Source organism: Ambystoma mexicanum, chromosome 5q, assembly GCF_040938575.1.
Source record: "Ambystoma mexicanum isolate Mex_15411 chromosome 5q, UKY_AmexF1_1, whole genome shotgun sequence".
Classification (NCBI taxonomy): domain Eukaryota; kingdom Metazoa; phylum Chordata; class Amphibia; order Caudata; family Ambystomatidae; genus Ambystoma; species Ambystoma mexicanum.
Window position 1 is genome coordinate 639,937,646 of NC_090933.1, and position 20,620 is coordinate 639,958,265.

The 20,620-nt window shown below is 41.6% G+C and overlaps 1 protein-coding gene across 1 annotated transcript in view; it reads left to right on the top strand.

The window, feature by feature from the left end:
- Window positions 1–20,620, top strand: part of CLVS1 (clavesin 1) — a 973,486-nt gene that overhangs the window by 322,235 nt on the left and 630,631 nt on the right. The window lies entirely within an intron of this gene.

Genomic DNA, 20,620 nt, shown 5'->3' on the forward strand with positions numbered 1-20,620 from the left:
GTGCATTTACTTTCATTCTTGTCTTGCATGTATCTGTATAACTGAGGTAGTTCCTGGTAAACATGAGGCTTGGCTTTGCCAGATTGTGCATTTACCTTAATTCTTGTCTCGCATGCAGCTGTATACCTGATGGAGCCCCTGCAAACATGTGTGGCATTGCCAGATTGTGCATTTACTTTAATTTTTTCTCGCATGTGTCTGTATACCTGATGTATCCCCCGGCAAACATGAGGCGTGGCTTTGCCAGATTGTGCATTTACCTTAATTCTTGTCTCGCATGTAGCTGTATACCTGATTGAGCCCCTGCAAACATGAGGCGTGGCTTTGCCCGATTGTGCATTTACTTTAATTCTTGTCTCGCATGTATCTGTATAGTTAATGTAGCCCCTGCCAAACATGAGGCATGGCTTTGCCAGATTGTGCATTACCTTAATTCTGTCTCACATGTATCTGTATACCTTGATGTAGCCCCCTGGAAACATGAGGTGTGGCTTTGCCAGATTGTGCATTTACCTTAATTCTTGTCTTGCATGTTGCTGTATACCTAAGGTAGTCCCCGGCAAACATTAGGCTTGTCTTTTCCAGATTGTGCATTTACCTTAATTCTGTCTCGCATGTATCTGTATACCTGATGAAGCCCCCAGCAAACATGAGGCGTGGCTTGCAAGATTGTGCGTTTACCTTAATTCTTGTCTCACATGTAGCTGTATACCAGATGGAGTCCCCGGCAAACATTAGGCTTGTCTTTGCCAGATTGTGCATTTACCTTAATTCTGTCTCACATGTATTTGTATACCTTGATGTAGCCCCCTGCAAACATGAGGTATGGCTTTGCCAGAGTGTGCTTTTACCTTAATTCTGTCTTGCATGTATCTGCATACCTTGATGTAGCCCCCTGCAAACACGAGGTGTGGCTTTGCCAGATTGTGCATTTACCTTAATTCTTGTCTCGCATGCAGCTGTATACCTGAGGTAGTCCTTGGAAAAAATTAGGTGTGTCTTTGCCAGATTGTGCATTTACCTTAATTCTTGTCTCACATGTAGCCATTACATGATGGAGCCCCCTGCAAACATAAGGCGTGGCTTTGCCAGATTGTCCATTTACCTTAATTCTTGTCTTGCATGTAGCTGTATACCTGATGGAGCCTCCTGCAAACATGAGGCTTGTTTTTGCCAGATTGTGCATTTACCTTAATTCTGTCTCGCATGTATCTGTATACCTGATGTAGCCCCCAGCAAACATGAGGCGTGGCTTGCAAGATTGTGCATTTACTTTAAATCTTGTCTCGCATGTATCTGTATACCTTGATGTAGCCCCCTGCAAACATGAGGTGTGGCTTTGCCAGAGTGTGCATTTACCTTAATTCTGTCTCGCATGTATCTGCATACCTTGATGTAGCCCCCTGCAAACATGAGGTGTGGCTTTGCCAGATTGTGCATTTACCTTAATTCTGTCTTGCATGTATCTGTATACCTGTTGTAGCCCCTGGCAAACAGGAGGCTTGGCTTTGCCAGATTGTGCATTTACCTTAATTCTTGTCTCACATGTAGCTGTTACGATGTAGCCCCTGCAAACATAAGTTGTGGCTTTGCCAGATTGTCCATTTACCTTAATTCTTGTCTCGCATGTAGCTGTATACCTGATGGAGCCCCTGCAAACATGTGTGGCTTTGCCAGATTGTGCATTTACTTTAATTCTTGTCTCACATGTAGCTGTATACCTGATGGAGTCCCTTGCAAACATGAGGTGTGGCTTTGCCAGATTGTGCATTTACTTTAATTCTTGTCTCGCATGTAGATATATACCTGATGGAGCCCCCTGCAAACATGAGGCGTGGCTTTGCCAGATTGTGCATTTACCTTAATTCTTGTCTCACGTATCTGTATAGTTGATGTAGCCCCCGGCAAACATGAGGCGTGGCTTTGCCAGATTGTGCATTTACCTTAATTCTGCCTCACATGTATCTGTATACCTTGATGTAGCCCCATGGAAACATGAGGTATGGCTTTACCAGATTGTGCATTTACCTTAATTCTTGTCTCGCATGTAGCTGTATACCTGATGGAGCTCCTGCAAACATGAGGCGTGGCTTTGCCAGATTGTGCATTTACTTTAATTCTTGTCTCGCATGTATCTGTATAGTTGATGTAGCCCCTTGCAAACATGAGGCGTGGCTTTTACCAGATTGTGCATTTACCTTAATTGTTGTCTCGCATGTATCTGTATAGTTGATGTAGCCCCCGGCAAACATGAGGCGTGGCTTTGCCAGATTGTGCATTTACCTTAATTCTGCCTCACATGTATCTGTATACCTTGATGTAGCCCCATGGAAACATGAGGTATGGCTTTGCCAGATTGTGCATTTACCTTAATTCTTGTCTCACATGTAGCTGTATACCTGATGGAACCCCCTGCAAACATGAGGCGTGGCTTTGCCCAATTATGCATTTACTTTAATTCTTGTCTTGCATGTAGCTGTATACCTGATGGAGCTCCTGCAATCATGAGGCGTGGCTTTGCCAGATTGTGCATTTACTTTAATTCTTGTCTCGCATATAGCTGTATACCTGATGGAGCTCCTGCAATCATGAGGCGTGGCTTTGCCAGATTGTGCATTTACCTTAATTCTTGTCTCGCATGTATCTGTATAGTTGATGTAGCCCCCAGCAAACATGAGGCGTGGCTTTGCCAGATTGTGCATTTACCTTAATTCTGCCTCACATGTATCTGTATACCTTGATGTAGCCCCATGGAAACATGAGGTATGGCTTTGCCAAATTGTGCATTTACCTTAATTCTTGTCTCACATGTAGCTGTATACCTGATGGAACCCCCTGCAAACATGAGGCGTGGCTTTGCCCAATTATGCATTTACTTTAATTCTTGTCTCGCATGTAGCTGTATACCTGATGGAGCTCCTGCAAGCATGAGGCGTGGCTTTGCCAGATTGTGCATTTACCTTAATTCTGCCTCACACGTATCTGTATACCTTGATGTAGCCCCATGGAAACATGAGTTATGGCTTTGCCAGATTGTGCATTTACCTTAATTCTTGTCTCGCATGTAGCTGTATACCTGAGGTAGTCCACGGCAAACATGAGGCTTGTCTTTGCCAGATTGTGCATTTACCTTAATTCTTGTCTCGCATGTAGCTGTATACCTGAGGTAGTCCACGGCAAACATTAGGCTTGTCTTTGCCAGATTGTGCATTTACCTTAGTTCTGTCTCGCATGTATCTGTATACCTGATGTAGCCCCCAGCAAACATGAGGCATGGCTTGCAAGATTGTGCATTTACCTTAATGTTTGTCTCACATGTAGCTGTATACTTGATGGAGCCCCCTGCAAACATGAGGCGTGGCTTTGCCATATTGTGCATTTACTTGAAATCTTGTCTCGCATGTATCTGTATACCTTGATGTAGTCCCCTGCAAACATGAGGTGTGGCTTTGCCAGAGTGTTCATTTACCTTAATTCTGTCTCGCAAGTAGCTCTATACCTGAGGTAGTCCCTGGAAAAAATTAGGTGTGTCTTTGCCAGATTGTGCATTTACCTTAATTCTGTCTCGCATGTATCTGTATACCTGTTGTAGCCCCAGGCAAACATGAGGCGTGGCTTTGCCAGATTGTGCATCTACCTTAATTCTGTCTCACAAGTATCTGTAAACCTTGATGTAGCCCCCTGGAAACATGAGGTGTGGTTTTGCCAGATTGTGCATTTACCTAAATTCTGTCTCACATGTATCTGTATACCTTGATGTAGCCCCCTGGAAACATGAGGTGTGGCTTTGCCAGATTGTGCATTTACCTTAATTCTTGTCTCGCATGTATCTGTATAGTTGATGTAGCCCCTTGCAAACATGAGGCATGGATTTGCCAGATTGTACATTTACTTTAATCCTTGTCTCGCATGTATCTGTATAGTTGATGTAGCCCCTTGCAAACATGAGGCGTGGCTTTGCCAGATTGTGCATTTACCTTAATTCTTGTCTCACATGTATCTGTATAGTTGATGTAGCCCCCGGCAAACATGAGGCGTGGCTTTGCCAGATTGTGCATTTACCTTAATTCTGGCTCACATGTATCTGTATACCTTGATGTAGCCCCATGGAAACATGAGGTATGGCTTTGCCAGATTGTGCATTTACCTTAATTCTTGTCTCGCATGTAGCTGTATACCTGATGGAGCTCCTGCAAACATGAGGCGTGGCTTTGCCAGATTGTGCATTTACTTTAATTCTTGTCTCGCATGTATCTGTATAGTTGATGTAGCCCCTTGCAAACATGAGGCGTGGCTTTTACCAGATTGTGCATTTACCTTAATTGTTGTCTCGCATGTATCTGTATAGTTGATGTAGCCCCCGGCAAACATGAGGCGTGGCTTTGCCAGATTGTGCATTTACCTTAATTCTGCCTCACATGTATCTGTATACCTTGATGTAGCCCCATGGAAACATGAGGTATGGCTTTGCCAGATTGTGCATTTACCTTAATTCTTGTCTCACATGTAGCTGTATACCTGATGGAACCCCCTGCAAACATGAGGCGTGGCTTTGCCCAATTATGCATTTACTTTAATTCTTGTCTTGCATGTAGCTGTATACCTGATGGAGCTCCTGCAATCATGAGGCGTGGCTTTGCCAGATTGTGCATTTACTTTAATTCTTGTCTCGCATGTAGCTGTATACCTGATGGAGCTCCTTCAATCATGAGGCGTGGCTTTGCCAGATTGTGCATTTACCTTAATTCTTGTCTCGCATGTACCTGTATAGTTGATGTAGCCCCCAGCAAACATGAGGCGTGGCTTTGCCAGATTGTGCATTTACCTTAATTCTGCCTCACATGTATCTGTATACCTTGATGTAGCCCCATGGAAACATGAGGTATGGCTTTGCCAGATTGTGCATTTACCTTAATTCTTGTCTCGCATGTAGCTGTATACCTGAGGTAGTCCATGGCAAACATGAGGCTTGTCTTTGCCAGATTGTGCATTTACCTTAATTCTTGTCTCGCATGTAGCTGTATACCTGAGGTAGTCCACGGCAAACATTAGGCTTGTCTTTGCCAGATTGTGCATTTACCTTAGTTCTGTCTCGCATGTATCTGTATACCTGATGTAGCCCCCAGCAAACATGAGGCATGGCTTGCAAGATTGTGCATTTACCTTAATGTTTGTCTCACATGTAGCTGTATACTTGATGGAGCCCCCTGCAAACATGAGGCGTGGCTTTGCCAGATTGTGCATTTACTTGAAATCTTGTCTCGCATGTATCTGTATACCTTGATGTAGTCCCCTGCAAACATGAGGTGTGGCTTTGCCAGAGTGTTCATTTACCTTAATTCTGTCTCGCAAGTAGCTCTATACCTGAGGTAGTCCCTGGAAAAAATTAGGTGTGTCTTTGCCAGATTGTGCATTTACCTTAATTCTGTCTCGCATGTATCTGTATACCTGTTGTAGCCCCTGGCAAACATGAGGCGTGGCTTTGCCAGATTGTGCATCTACCTTAATTCTGTCTCACAAGTATCTGTAAACCTTGATGTAGCCCCCTGGAAACATGAGGTGTGGTTTTGCCAGATTGTGCATTTACCTAAATTCTGTCTCACATGTATCTGTATACCTTGATGTAGCCCCCTGGAAACATGAGGTGTGGCTTTGCCAGATTGTGCATTTACCTTAATTCTTGTCTCGCATGTATCTGTATAGTTGATGTAGCCCCTTGCAAACATGAGGCATGGATTTGCCAGATTGTACATTTACTTTAATCCTTGTCTCGCATGTATCTGTATAGTTGATGTAGCCCCTTGCAAACATGAGGCGTGGCTTTGCCAGATTGTGCATTTACCTTAATTCTTGTCTCACATGTATCTGTATAGTTGATGTAGCCCCCGGCAAACATGAGGCGTGGCTTTGCCAGATTGTGCATTTACCTTAATTCTGCCTCACATGTATCTGTATACCTTGATGTAGCCCCATGGAAACATGAGGTATGGCTTTGCCAGATTGTGCATTTACCTTAATTCTTGTCTCGCATGTAGCTGTATACCTGATGGAGCTCCTGCAAACATGAGGCGTGGCTTTGCCAGATTGTGCATTTACTTTAATTCTTGTCTCGCATGTATCTGTATAGTTGATGTAGCCCCTTGCAAACATGAGGCGTGGCTTTTACCAGATTGTGCATTTACCTTAATTGTTGTCTCGCATGTATCTGTATAGTTGATGTAGCCCCCGGCAAACATGAGGCGTGGCTTTGCCAGATTGTGCATTTACCTTAATTCTGCCTCACATGTATCTGTATACCTTGATGTAGCCCCATGGAAACATGAGGTATGGCTTTGCCAGATTGTGCATTTACCTTAATTCTTGTCTCGCATGTAGCTGTATACCTGATGGAGCTCCTGCAAACATGAGGCGTGGCTTTGCCAGATTGTGCATTTACTTTAATTCTTGTCTCGCATGTATCTGTATAGTTGATGTAGCCCCTTGCAAACATGAGGCGTGGCTTTTACCAGATTGTGCATTTACCTTAATTGTTGTCTCGCATGTATCTGTATAGTTGATGTAGCCCCCGGCAAACATGAGGCGTGGCTTTGCCAGATTGTGCATTTACCTTAATTCTGCCTCACATGTATCTGTATACCTTGATGTAGCCCCATGGAAACATGAGGTATGGCTTTGCCAGATTGTGCATTTACCTTAATTCTTGTCTCACATGTAGCTGTATACCTGATGGAACCCCCTGCAAACATGAGGCGTGGCTTTGCCCAATTATGCATTTACTTTAATTCTTGTCTTGCATGTAGCTGTATACCTGATGGAGCTCCTGCAATCATGAGGCGTGGCTTTGCCAGATTGTGCATTTACTTTAATTCTTGTCTCGCATGTATCTGTATAGTTGATGTAGCCCCTTGCAAACATGAGGCGTGGCTTTGCCAGATTGTGCATTTACCTTAATTCTTGTCTCGCATGTATCTGTATAGTTGATGTAGCCCCCGGCAAACATGAGGCGTGGCTTTGCCAGATTGTGCATTTACCTTAATTCTGCCTCACATGTATCTCTATACCTTGATGTAGCCCCATGGAAACATGAGGTATGGCTTTGCCAGATTGTGCATTTACCTTAATTCTTGTCTCGCATGTAGCTGTATACCTGAGGTAGTCCACGGCAAACATTAGGCTTGTCTTTGCCAGATTGTGCATTTACCTTAATTCTTGTCTCGCATGTAGCTGTATACCTGAGGTAGTCCACGGCAAACATTAGGCTTGTCTTTGCCAGATTGTGCATTTACCTTAATTCTGTCTCGCATGTATCTGTATACCTGATGTAGCCCCCAGCAAACATGAGGCATGGCTTGCAAGATTGTGCATTTACCTTAATGTTTGTCTCACACGTAGCTGTATACTTGATGGAGCCCCCTGCAAACATGAGGCGTGGCTTTGCCAGATTGTGCATTTACTTGAAATCTTGTCTCGCATGTATCTGTATACCTTGAGGTAGCCCCCTGCAAACATGAGGTGTGGCTTTGCCAGAGTGTGCATTTACCTTAATTCTGTCTCACAAGTAGCTCTATACCTGTTGTAGCCCCTGGAAAACAGGAGGTGTGGCTTTGCCAGATTGTGCATTTACCTAAATTCTTGTCCCACATGTAGCTGTTTCCTGATGGAGCCCCCTGCAAACATGAGGCGTGGCTTTGCCAGATTGTGCATTTACTTTAATTCTTGTCTCACATGTAGCTGTATACCTGATGGAGCCCCCTGCAAACATGAAGTGTGGCTTTGCCAGATTGTGCATTTACTTTCATTCTTGTCTCACATTTAGATATATACCTGATGGAGCCCCCTGCAAACATGAGGCGTGGCTTTGCCAGATTGTGCATTTACCCTAATTCTTGTCTCGCATGTATCTGTATAACTAAGGTAGTCCCTGGTAAACATGAGGTGTGGCTTTGCCCAATTATGCATTTACTTTCATTCTTGTCTCGCATGTATCTGTATAGTTGATGTAGCCCCCGGCAAACATGAGGCGTGGCTTTGCCAGATTGTGCATCTACCTTAATTCTGTCTCACAAGTATCTGTAACCTTGATGCAGCCCCCTGGAAACATGAGGTGTGGCTTTGCCAGATTGTGCATTTACCTTAATTCTTGTCTCGCCTGTATCTGTAAACCTAATGTAGCCCCCAGCAAACATGAGGCGTGGCTTTGCCAGATTGTGCATTTACTTTAATTCTTGTCTCGCATGTGTCTGTATACCTGATGGAGCCCCGTGCAAACATGAAGTGTGGCGTTGCCCGATTGTGCATTTACTTTAATTCTTGTCTCGCATGTATCTGTATAGTTGATGTAGCCCCCTGCAAACATGAGGTGTGGCTTTGCCAGATTGTGCATTTACCTTAATTCTTGTCTCGCATGTAGCTGTATACCTGATGGAGCTCCTGCAAACATGAGGCGTGGCTTTGCCAGATTGTGCATTTACTTTAATTCTTGTCTCGCATGTATCTGTATAGTTGATGTAGCCCCTTGCAAACATGAGGCATGGCTTTGCCAGATTGTGCATTTACCTTAATTCTTGTCTCGCATGTATCTGTATAGTTGATGTAGCCCCCGACAAACATGAGGCGTGGCTTTGCCAGATTGTGCATTTACCTTAATTCTGCCTCACATGTATCTGTATACCTTTATGTAGCCCCATGGAAACATGAGGTATGGCTTTGCCAGATTGTGCATTTACCTTAATTCTTGTCTCGCATGTAGCTGTATACCTGAGGTAGTCCACGGCAAACAATAGGCTTGTCTTTGCCAGATTGTGCATTTACCTTAATTCTTGTCTCGCATGTAGCTGTATACCAGAGGTAGTCCACGGCAAACATTAGGCTTGTCTTTGCCAGATTGTGCATTTACCTTAATTCTGTCTCGCATGTATCTCTATACCTGATGTAGCCCCCAGCAAACATGAGGCATGGCTTGCAAGATTGTGCATTTACCTTAATGTTTGTCTCACATGTAGCTGTATACTTGATGGAGCCCCCTGCAAACATGAGGCGTGGCTTTGCCAGATTGTGCATTTACTTGAAATCTGGTCTCACATGTATCTGTATACCTTGATGTAGCCCCCTGCAAACATGAGGTGTGGCTTTGCCAGAGTACGCATTTACCTTAATTCTGTCTCGCAAGTAGCTCTATACCTGAGGTAGTCCCTGGAAAAAATTAGGTGTGTCTTTGCCAGATTGTGCATTTACCTTAATTCTGTCTCGCATGTATCTGTATACCTGTTGTAGCCTATGGCAGACAGGAGGCGTGGCTTTGCCAGATTGTGCATTTACCTTAATTCTTGCTCACATGTAGCTGTTTCCTGATGGAGCCCCATGCAAACATGAGGCGTGGCTTTGCCAGATTGTGCATTTACTTTAATTCTTGTCTCACATGTAGCTGTATACCTGATGGAGCCCCCTGCAAACATGAAGTGTGGCTTTGCCAGATTGTGCATTTACATTCATTCTTGTCTCACATTTAGATATATACCTGATGGAGCCCCCTGCAAACATGAGGCGTGGCTTTGCCAGATTGTGCATTTACCCTAATTCTTGTCTTGCATGTATCTGTATAACTAAGGTAGTCCCTGGTAAACATGAGGCGTGGCTTTGCCCAATTATGCATTTACTTTCATTCTTGTCTCGCATGTATCTGTATAGTTGATGTAGCCCCCGGCAAACATGAGGCGTGGCTTTGCCAGATTGTGCATCTACCTTAATTCTGTCTCACAAGTATCTGTAAAACTTGATGTAGCCCCCTGGAAACATGAGGTGTGGCTTTGCCAGATTGTGCATTTACCTAAATTCTGTCTCACATATATCTGTATACCTTGATGTAGCCCCCTGGAAACATGAGGTGTGGCTTTGCCAGATTGTGCATTTACCTTAATTCTTGTCTCGCCTGTATCTGTAAACCTAATGTAGCCCCCAGCCAACATGAGGCGTGGCTTTGCCAGATTGTGCATTTACCTTAATTCTTGTCTCGCATGTAGCTGTATACCTGAGGTAGACCCCGGAAAAAATTAGGTGTGTCTTTGCCAGATTGTGCATTTACCTTAATTCTGTCTCGCATGTATCTGTATACTTGTTGTAGCCCCTGGCAAACAGGAGGCGTGGCTTTGCCAGATTGTGCATTTACCTTAATTCTTGTCTCACATATAGCTGTTACCTGATGGAGCCCCCTGCAAACATGAGGCGTGGCTTTTCCAGATTGTCCATTTACCTTAATTCTTGTCTCGCATGTAGCTGTATACCTGATGGATCCCCTGCAAACATGTGTGGCTTTGCCAGAGTGTGCATCTACTTTAATTCTTGTCTCACATGTAGCTGTATACCTGATGGAGCCCCCTGCAAACATGAGGTGTGTCTTTGCCAGATTGTGCATTTACTTTAATTCTTGTCTCGCATGTAGATGTATACCTGATGAAGCCCCCTGCAAACATGAGGCATGGCTTTGCCAGATTGTGCATTTACCCTAATTCTTTTCTTGCATTTATCTGTATAACTGAGGTAGTCCCTGGTAAACATGAGGCGTGGCTTTGCCAGATTGTGCATTTACCTTAATTCTTGTCTCGCATGTAGCTGTATACCTGATGGAGCCCCCTGCAAACATGAAGCGTGGCTTTGCCCAATTATGCATTTACTTTAATTCTTGTCTCACATGTATCTGTATAGTTGATGTAGCCCCCGGCAAACATGAGGCGTGGCTTTGCCAGATTGTGCATCTACCTTAATTCTGTCTCACATGTATCTGTATACCTTGATGTAGCCCCCTGGAAACATGAGGTGTGGCTTTGCCAGATTGTGCATTTACCTTAATTCTGTCTCACATGTATCTGTATACCTTGATGTGGCCCCCTGGAAACATGAGGTGTGGCTTTGCCAGATTGTGCATTTACCTTAATTTTTGTCTCGCATGTATCTGTATACCTGATGTAGCCCCCAGCAAACATGAGGCGTGGCTTTACCAGATTGTGCATTTACTTTAATTCTTGTCTCGCATGTGTCTGTATACCTGCTGTAGCTCCCGGCAAACATGAGCCATGGCTTTACCAGATTGTGCTTTTACCTTAATTCTTGTCTCGCATGTAGCTGTATCCATGATGGAGCCCCGAGCAAACATGAGGTGTGGCTTTGCCCGATTGTGCATTTACTTTAATTCTTGTCTCGCATGTATCTGTATAGTTGATGTAGCCCCCTGCAAACATGAGGTGTGGCTTTGCCAGAGTGTGCATTTACCTTAATTCTGTCTCGCATGTATCTGTATACTTTGATGTAGCCCCCTGCAAACATGAGGTGTGGCTTTGCCAGATTGTGCATTTACCTTAATTCTTGTCTCGCATGTAGCTGCATACCTGAGGTAGTCCGCGGAAACAATTAGGTGTGTCTTTGCCAGATTGTGCATTTACCTTAATTCTGTCTCGCATGTATCTGTATACCTGTTGTAGCCCCTGGCAAACAGGAGGCGTGGCTTTGCCAAATTGTGCATTTACCTTAATTCTTGTCTCACATGTAGCTGTATACCTGATGGAGCCCCCTGCAAACATGAGGTGTGTCTTTGCCAGATTGTGCATTTACTTTAATTCTTGTCTCGCATGTAGATGTATACCTGATGAAGCCCCCTGCAAACATGAGGCATGGCTTTGCCAGATTGTGCATTTACCCTAATTCTTTTCTTGCATTTATCTGTATAACTGAGGTAGTCCCTGGTAAACATGAGGCGTGGCTTTGCCAGATTGTGCATTTACCTTAATTCTTGTCTCGCATGTAGCTGTATACCTGATGGAGCCCCCTGCAAACATGAAGCGTGGCTTTGCCCAATTATGCATTTACTTTAATTCTTGTCTCACATGTATCTGTATAGTTGATGTAGCCCCCGGCAAACATGAGGCGTGGCTTTGCCAGATTGTGCATCTACCTTAATTCTGTCTCACATGTATCTGTATACCTTGATGTAGCCCCCTGGAAACATGAGGTGTGGCTTTGCCAGATTGTGCATTTACCTTAATTCTGTCCCACATGTATCTGTATACCTTGATGTGGCCCCCTGGAAACATGAGGTGTGGCTTTGCCAGATTGTGCATTTACCTTAATTTTTGTCTCGCATGTATCTGTATACCTGATGTAGCCCCCAGCAAACATGAGGCGTGGCTTTACCAGATTGTGCATTTACTTTAATTCTTGTCTCGCATGTGTCTGTATACCTGCTGTAGCTCCCGGCAAACATGAGCCATGGCTTTGCCAGATTGTGCTTTTACCTTAATTCTTGTCTCGCATGTAGCTGTATCCATGATGGAGCCCCGAGCAAACATGAGGTGTGGCTTTGCCCGATTGTGCATTTACTTTAATTCTTGTCTCGCATGTATCTGTATAGTTGATGTAGCCCCCTGCAAACATGAGGTGTGGCTTTGCCAGAGTGTGCATTTACCTTAATTCTGTCTCGCATGTATCTGTATACTTTGATGTAGCCCCCTGCAAACATGAGGTGTGGCTTTGCCAGATTGTGCATTTACCTTAATTCTTGTCTCGCATGTAGCTGCATACCTGAGGTAGTCCGCGGAAAAAATTAGGTGTGTCTTTGCCAGATTGTGCATTTACCTTAATTCTGTCTCGCATGTATCTGTATACCTGTTGTAGCCCCTGGCAAACAGGAGGCGTGGCTTTGCCAAATTGTGCATTTACCTTAATTCTTGTCTCACATGTAGCTGTTACCTGATGGAGCCCCCTGCAAACATGACGCGTGGCTTTGCCAGATTGTGCATTTACCTTAATTCTTGTCTCGCAAGTAGCTGTATACCTGCGGTAGTCCCCGGCAAACATGAGGCGTGGCATTGACCAATTGTACATTTACCTTAATGCTTGTCTCGCATGTAGATGGATACCTGAGGTAGCCCCCGGCAAACATGAGGCGTGGCTTTGACCAATTGTACATTTACCTTCATTCTTGTCTTGCATGTAGATGGATACCTGAGGTAGCCCACCACAACTTGAGATCATTCCACTCAGAAACTCTTTGTAACCTGTTTATTTGATCTTACACTTTTAACAAATACACCTCGCACTTACTGGAACTAGCGCCCTGATGCACTGAGGGTTTGGTGCGCTGCTATAAATGCAAAAATAAATATAAATAAATAAAGTGTTTCATCTGTAATATAATCCTGTGATTAAATATTATTCTGGCCAGGCTTGGCTTTTCTGTAGGTAAAGATGTTCCTTCATTTCAGTTATTTTTAAGATTGCAACATTTATAAATCACAATTTCCTACAGATTATCCAATTAAATTAATGCTACACTACAAAATGTATGTATCTTTTCGTTAATAACATGTTACTTCATGTTACTACTAGACTTTACATTTTCAGTACAAAATTTAATTAAAGTAAGCAAGTTAAATACTTACATTTTGTATTCTGTGCTGAGATGCTGCATTGCTTAGAGTGCTGAAGGAACACGTGTCTAAGAGAAACTGCTTCATAAATGCAGTTATAGCATTGTCTTTCAGACTAATGCTTTTCAGGCATGACTTGATGCTTTTTGTATGGCCACAATTAAGCCAGCACCTTTGAAGGAACTGATTTTACAGGTAGATTACTATTTTAAAGCACCTATATGACAAGATTTTAGATAAAGCAGACAATCTTCTACTGGTCATGGCATCATGGTATTGGAGTGTGTATATGTCACGTTAGCACATAGCATAGTTAAATTCCAGATGCATTTTCTATGGAGTTTCCTATTAACTTTGAACCCTTTCTATATAAAAATTATCAACATAGAAAATTACAGAATATTTCATGGATGTTTTCATATTTAAAAAAATATTTTAATTCTGTTCTTAACAGCTTCTAACATGGGGATTTCCTACAGAGAAAATAACACATTTTCTGCCCTAGTATCTCAAAATTCGACACTTCAATTTTCGAGATTTTTGTCATGCACCTATATGTTTTGAGGATTTTGTGCACTGGAAACAAATTTGCTGGCAAATCTTCGGATAATGTAGTTTAAGCACCTATCTATGCATCACATATTTGCAGAATCTATATATGTATCTTCCATTTGAACAGTGCACATACATGTAAGAGATGTACATTTGGTACCCGTACACTACTATAAAACTCATTTTAATGTGAGTTTTCATAAGTATCTGAGTCACATAGGACCTGGGTATTTCAGTGACGGTAGGCCAAACACTCACATGCTATGTATATGCCCTACAGTAACCTTTTATCCTTTCGAAAAAATCCTGAAAACCCACTTATTTGAATAAACAATAAATAATGATACGTTTTTGTCTGCCTTTGACATTGGTTGTTGTCCCATACTTTAAGTTTTTGTTTCCAGTGTTTATGTTTTCCACGCCCTGATGCTTGTCAAGTTATCAGTGTGTAATAAAACAAAATAAAATAAAATACACTCACATGCCATACACATAACCATCAAAACACATACCTCTTACACCACACACTCTTATGCCACACACACTTATAACATGCATTCTTAAGACATACACTCACTTATGGCACACACTCTTCTGCCTTATACCCTTACATCACATGCTCTTATGCCATACATGTTTTCTGCACATGCTCTTACACCACACACACTCCCATCATGCACTTGTATGCCATGGACTCTTATGCAACACACTCATAGGCAATGCATTTTACAGCACACACTTACACTCCACTCGTATGGCAAGTGCTCTTACACTAAGCGATCCTACGCCATATACTCTTACACCATGCAAATTTACATAACACACTCTTAAGCCACAAACTCACACCTCATACACTCACAAAACACACACTCATGCAACATACACTAATGCAGTGTTTGCGGTATATGCACACACCGCAAACACTAATGCACCAGACATTCGCATGGCGCAGGTTCAGATACCAAACACCCATACACCACTCATACACCATAAATTCATATGCCATACACCATATGTCATCGTTATATCCTATACACTCCTATGGCACACAATCATATGCCATATATGAACACATCTGCCATACACTCATACACCTTTACACTCTTGTGCTATACACTCATATGCCCATATGCAATAAACCCACTTGCCAGATGTTCACATACCAAACACTCATGTGCCACTCATACGCCATACACTCATATGCCATACACCATACGCCATAAGTCACACACTTATATGCCTTATGCAATTCAATCCTACACCATATCCTCATCCACCATCAACTCATACACAATATACACATATGACATATATATTGGGCATACACGTATATGCTAATACAGATATATTTCCCACACTTATATTACATACAATCATATGCTATGTGCCATACAAAAAAACTTAAATAATATTGACAAAAATACTTTTCACAAAAAGAGTTTATGTTACTCTAACAAAAAGTGTGGTCTACAAACAGTGTAAATATCAACTTAAAAGTACAAATGCTTGCTCCATACCACTTCAAATTCAGCCAAGAAACACTTTCTCCATATCACTACACATATAACCTTAACACACACTTTAAATATTAGGCAGGTTTACCAACATGTAGAAGAAAAGGAAAGGAAGATAGAAACTGACAGAATCCGGACACCAAATTCTGAAATAGAGCCTTACTGTATTTATAAATGGTGTACTTTTTCTCAAACTATCAACAAATGTGTGAATTTATTGCACTAAAACCTAATGTACTTTATTGTACTATACAAACTAGAAATATGGAGCCTGTGACATGCTCACCAATATTTCCTTTATACAATATATACAACACTATTCCATACAAATAGGGTGGAACAGAATTAGAAAAACCCCAAGAGCCGACACCTGTTTCTATGTTTACCTGGAAAGTGTTGGCCTGTATTTTAAATGAAGCACAACACCGTAAAAGACTTTGCTTTAATTCAGCAATGTAGTTCATTCAAAGCATGTAAAATTATTTTGTACATAAAAAATATGCATCTATAAATGGAGAGCAGCATATTTAAATGTATCAAATGTCCATAATGACATGTTTGAATGTATATAGGGAATACATTACTGTTTAATCTGCATGGCCAGATCCACTGTTTCTGGATAAAACTAAATTTCTGTTCAACCTACATAAAAACACATTACTGATGAGGAAATCCCAAAGCCCCAGGGATTAGCTTGGCCAGCAGTAGAAAACAAAGCTATGTATCTTTCATCAAAGGAATATGTTGAGTTCAGTAAAGCAAAATATTTCCATGCCCAAGACATCTGATTAATTGGCTACTCACACCAACATGGGATCATTTTAAGAAAATGACTCTTAAATATACATGAAATGCATTCCAGTAGAGCCAAATAACATGGTGATCCAGCTGATAACGATCTGAAATTCTCACCTAATGAACATGCCTGTTTTCAATACCCAAACCATGGCACTTAAAGTTTCACCTTTTATATAGGCCTACCAATTAAAACCTATTATCTGGAGTTAATGGAATGCTTTACAAAGAGACCTGTTAGCCACCCAAAATCATTAGCTTCACAAAGGGCCTCTGAGAGTTGCTCACAAAAATCTTTAGGCTAACACAATTCTTTAAATGCCCAGTTCAACAGGAATAAAGATTACCATTTAAATCAATATTATATGGTGCAATTGAAAACATTTTGGCAATGTCTTTACAATGCAGAGGTTTAGCATCAAAATGACAAGCATTCTGAAACCATGAGAGTCTCTTCTACAAAATTAGATGAAACACAAAATATCACTATGGATTAATATTTGATAAAATATGTGAATATGAATAATTCAGTCACAATTCATCACACAAACTCATGTTGAATGTGATTCAGTCAGAATCCATATTACGTTAATGGGAAAAAATCCTGCCAGAAGATATGGAAGAAAATATGATTATGAGTCCAAATTGTCCAACTCCACCATGTCTCATGTGCAAAAATGTGATCATCCTAGGAAATTAAGGTGTGTATTCTCTGGGAGTGTCAACCTGTTAAGCAATCAGCAATTGTGATTTCAAAATAACATAGTGTCTGAAAATGAGAGGGTATTTAAGTAGAAACCATACATGAAGTACAGAGGGAACTCTGGGATTTTTGAGACTGAAAAAGGGGAAACATCTGTCTAACTGGATGAGTCCTCAGCTGGGACAATATCTGGCAATAAGAGAGACCATGAGTCTTATCAATGATGAACCTGAAGCAGATTTGACCTTAGGCAGGCCTGATTCCAAAAGGTGGATAAAACGCAGAGGGACATGGCTGACACGGGAGATTACCTGCAGACTGTGATGGTCCTTTTTGGCTCTGTGTTTTAAAAGGATTATCTAAAAGTGAGTATAAAAAGCCCCAGTGCAATTAGATAAACATCATATAGAACCATCTTACTGTTAGGTCCATGATGTGGGTGGAACTGGGATGGAAGGCCACTAGGGGGAACTGCTTCTAAATAGATTGCCTTAGAAATTGAGGGTGAAATGTACATTGCTTTCAAACTATATTCACACCCAAGTGAGATCTGATTTAGCGTAGAACAAATAACCTTTTTCCTGTGTACAGTGCACACTGTCTCATAATCCATAACACATTGAATGCACATAGAATGTTCTGGCATATGAGTGTAAAATATATAAGTTTTTATGAGTATTTTCAAAGTCAAAGGAAGATTAATTTAAACTGGAACTCAGTGACATTTCTGTGTGCCATACTGTGGAAATAAAGCCAAATAAATTGTACCCATGTGTTTTCATAGGTCTACTCAATAACTGAGGCTGTGGACGCTCCATAGCCTAAGAGAGAGTTTGCAAAGTGATTTAAGGATATAGTGGGATAAAGGTGAGCCACTTCAGTTTCCATAAAAACAATGAAAGTTTAAATGAACAGCCAACCTTGCTCATGGCATATTGCAGAAAGGAAATGCCCCTGTACTAAATAAACCCAATCCATGTACATAAATCAGTATTCTGTGCATTCTTAATTGAGAGCAAAGTTTGCCTAAAGTCAAGCCTGCAGATTTTCATACAACCCATCATACATTTAATTGCACTTATATACACACGCTATGAACCCACAGTACCACACCTTCACCTAGGGGGAATTCATTCCAATGTATTTCATATTAATGTCAATTTAATATGCAACCTTTCTCAGATACCAATACTTGGCATCGGCATTGGGGAAAGTCAATGGGCCTCATTATGAGTGTGGCGGTCCGGACAAAAGGCACCCTTGTTTCCGGACCGACACAATCTCAATCTGCCTGCCGGAGTTGCTGCGCTCAACAGGATTGAACCTTCCACGTGCAGCGGTCATAGTAGGCAGAGCTGTCACGGAAGCAATGGCACAATTAGCAACGGTGCCGGTGCTTCCATGAACCCACTCCCTTGGAGTCGGGACTCCATGGGAATGGGGACTAACATTTACCGTCACCTAGCTTCCCGGTCCGCCGGGACTTGTAAGGTTCCGGTGGCATCAGGAAGCTAGGTGCTGGTAAAATGTAACGAGTCTGGCAGAAACCCACCGGTAGCACTGGCAGGGTTACCACGAGGCCCAATGTTCTTTAAACCTATTTTCATTTAATAGAAAGTGAAATACTGTGATTGTAAGGAAAGCATTTAAATACACCAGCCGAAAAGCAGCATGTAAAGATGGCATTATATTGTGTGGCTTACAGGTTGTGTTGTGCTGTTTAGAAAAAGAGATCTAGATATACTTTATTTTGTATGAGTGTGTGTGTTATAAAATGTGTGAGAACTGTACACGCTGGTTGATTTTCTTCTGCAGACAAGCTGCTTGCGACTATAAATTAATATGGTGGTTTTCCAGCATAAAGTTTGGGGAGCTCCTTTGATTTTTCATTCAAATAGAGTTTTAACTACAAATACAGATGGTACCTTGCCCCAGAATTGTTTGTGGTGGGACAGGACAATGTGGATGTTACATCAGAGAAAGTTGCCTAGTGACTTAAAAGTTTAAATCCACAATAATTCTGGCAAATATCAAAGTTCAAGTGAGTGTTAAGGTTGCACTTGTGCTATAGAACGAGTTTTATATATGAATTAGTAATGGTATACAGTGTTTGTACCTTTACAAAAAACTTTGGAGCCCATATATACATTATATACCAACGGCTTATCTTATGCATGTGACTACCACCAATTGTATGAGCCAAAATGAAAAAACTGAAGTGTGCATGTCAAGAAACAAGGACACCGAACACATCAAAGTGCATCTTAAAATACATTCAACCACTGAAAAAAAGTCAATACAAACATCACATGCCAGAATCTTGTAAATCTCAGTTATGAAAAATAAAACATTCTTTGTCATGGTGAATTTTCTCTTGCATATTTAGGCAATCAATTCTGGTACTTGATTACGGTTTCAATTGTGATTTAAATCTAAGTATCACTAAACCACACAATTGGAGCCCATTTATTGCCTCTTCTTGATGGAATGGGTTTTGCGGGAGACCAACCAGATGAAAGGAAATGGAAGGCAACGTAAAATTATTGCGCCCGCCAAATTAAAAGTACAGGTGGCCACCAGTTGATTCGATTCGATATAGCTTTATTTCGGTCAACAGACCATAAAAGCAATATTTACAATAATTCCATATTAACATGAATTTCATCACACAAAACACATCCTTAAAAACAAAAAAACATTAAAAAAAAGGATTTAGCTTAAGAACAGTCCTCTGAGCCGCAGGGGTTCAAATTATACAAACAATTGGTACAACTGCGCGAAAAACTGAAACCAAAATGTTGTCATGCATGTCCTTTGCCTTCAAATTCATGTCAGGTGATTTACTGCAAAACAGGCTACAATTCATTTTTTTACAATACCTTCAGATACTTCCCCAGGTTCCTATGTGCCAGTACACATAACGGCAGGGGCACAAAAGAATGGGAAGGAACAAGGGTGGCTAGAAAAATATACACCTGATACAAACAGTATTACAATAGAACATGAAATGCATAGTATTAAACACGATCAATGCAAATATGCAAAAGACTAAAAACATCAATTCATTATACATAACCTTTTCCTGCAGGCCCATGTAAGGTAATTGGCTACGGAATGCACTGACAAATCATCTTCCAGGCTGAAGCAGAGAGCAATCGCTTGCTGAGTGGTTCTAATAGCTCTCACCCAGAATAATGGCTCTTGGGTATTTTTACTTTATTTCTAAATAGCAAGGGCATATAAACAGAAACTGCATCACATGGTTGACCCTATTCTGAAATGCCTGAGGGGAATGGGAGGGGTGGCGGAGCAAGCCCTTCTATGGTTTGAATCTTTTCTCACCAGAAGAGAACAAAGAGTCCGGCCTGGAGATTTTCTGTCAGACTCAGTGATACACAAATGTGGAGTCCCGCAGGGATCCTCACTCTACCCTCTGCTCTTTAATCTATATGTCAAATTGCTCATGGACATACTGAGGAAGCACTGCATACACTTTCATTCATATACAGATGATACTCAGGTGTTCATGAGGATACATAATTTAGGTGAGACATATGAGATAGTGGAACAGTGCTTACAAGAAGTACAGGCCTGGATGTGTGCCTACCAGTTATTGTTGAATGCTAGCAAAACTGAAG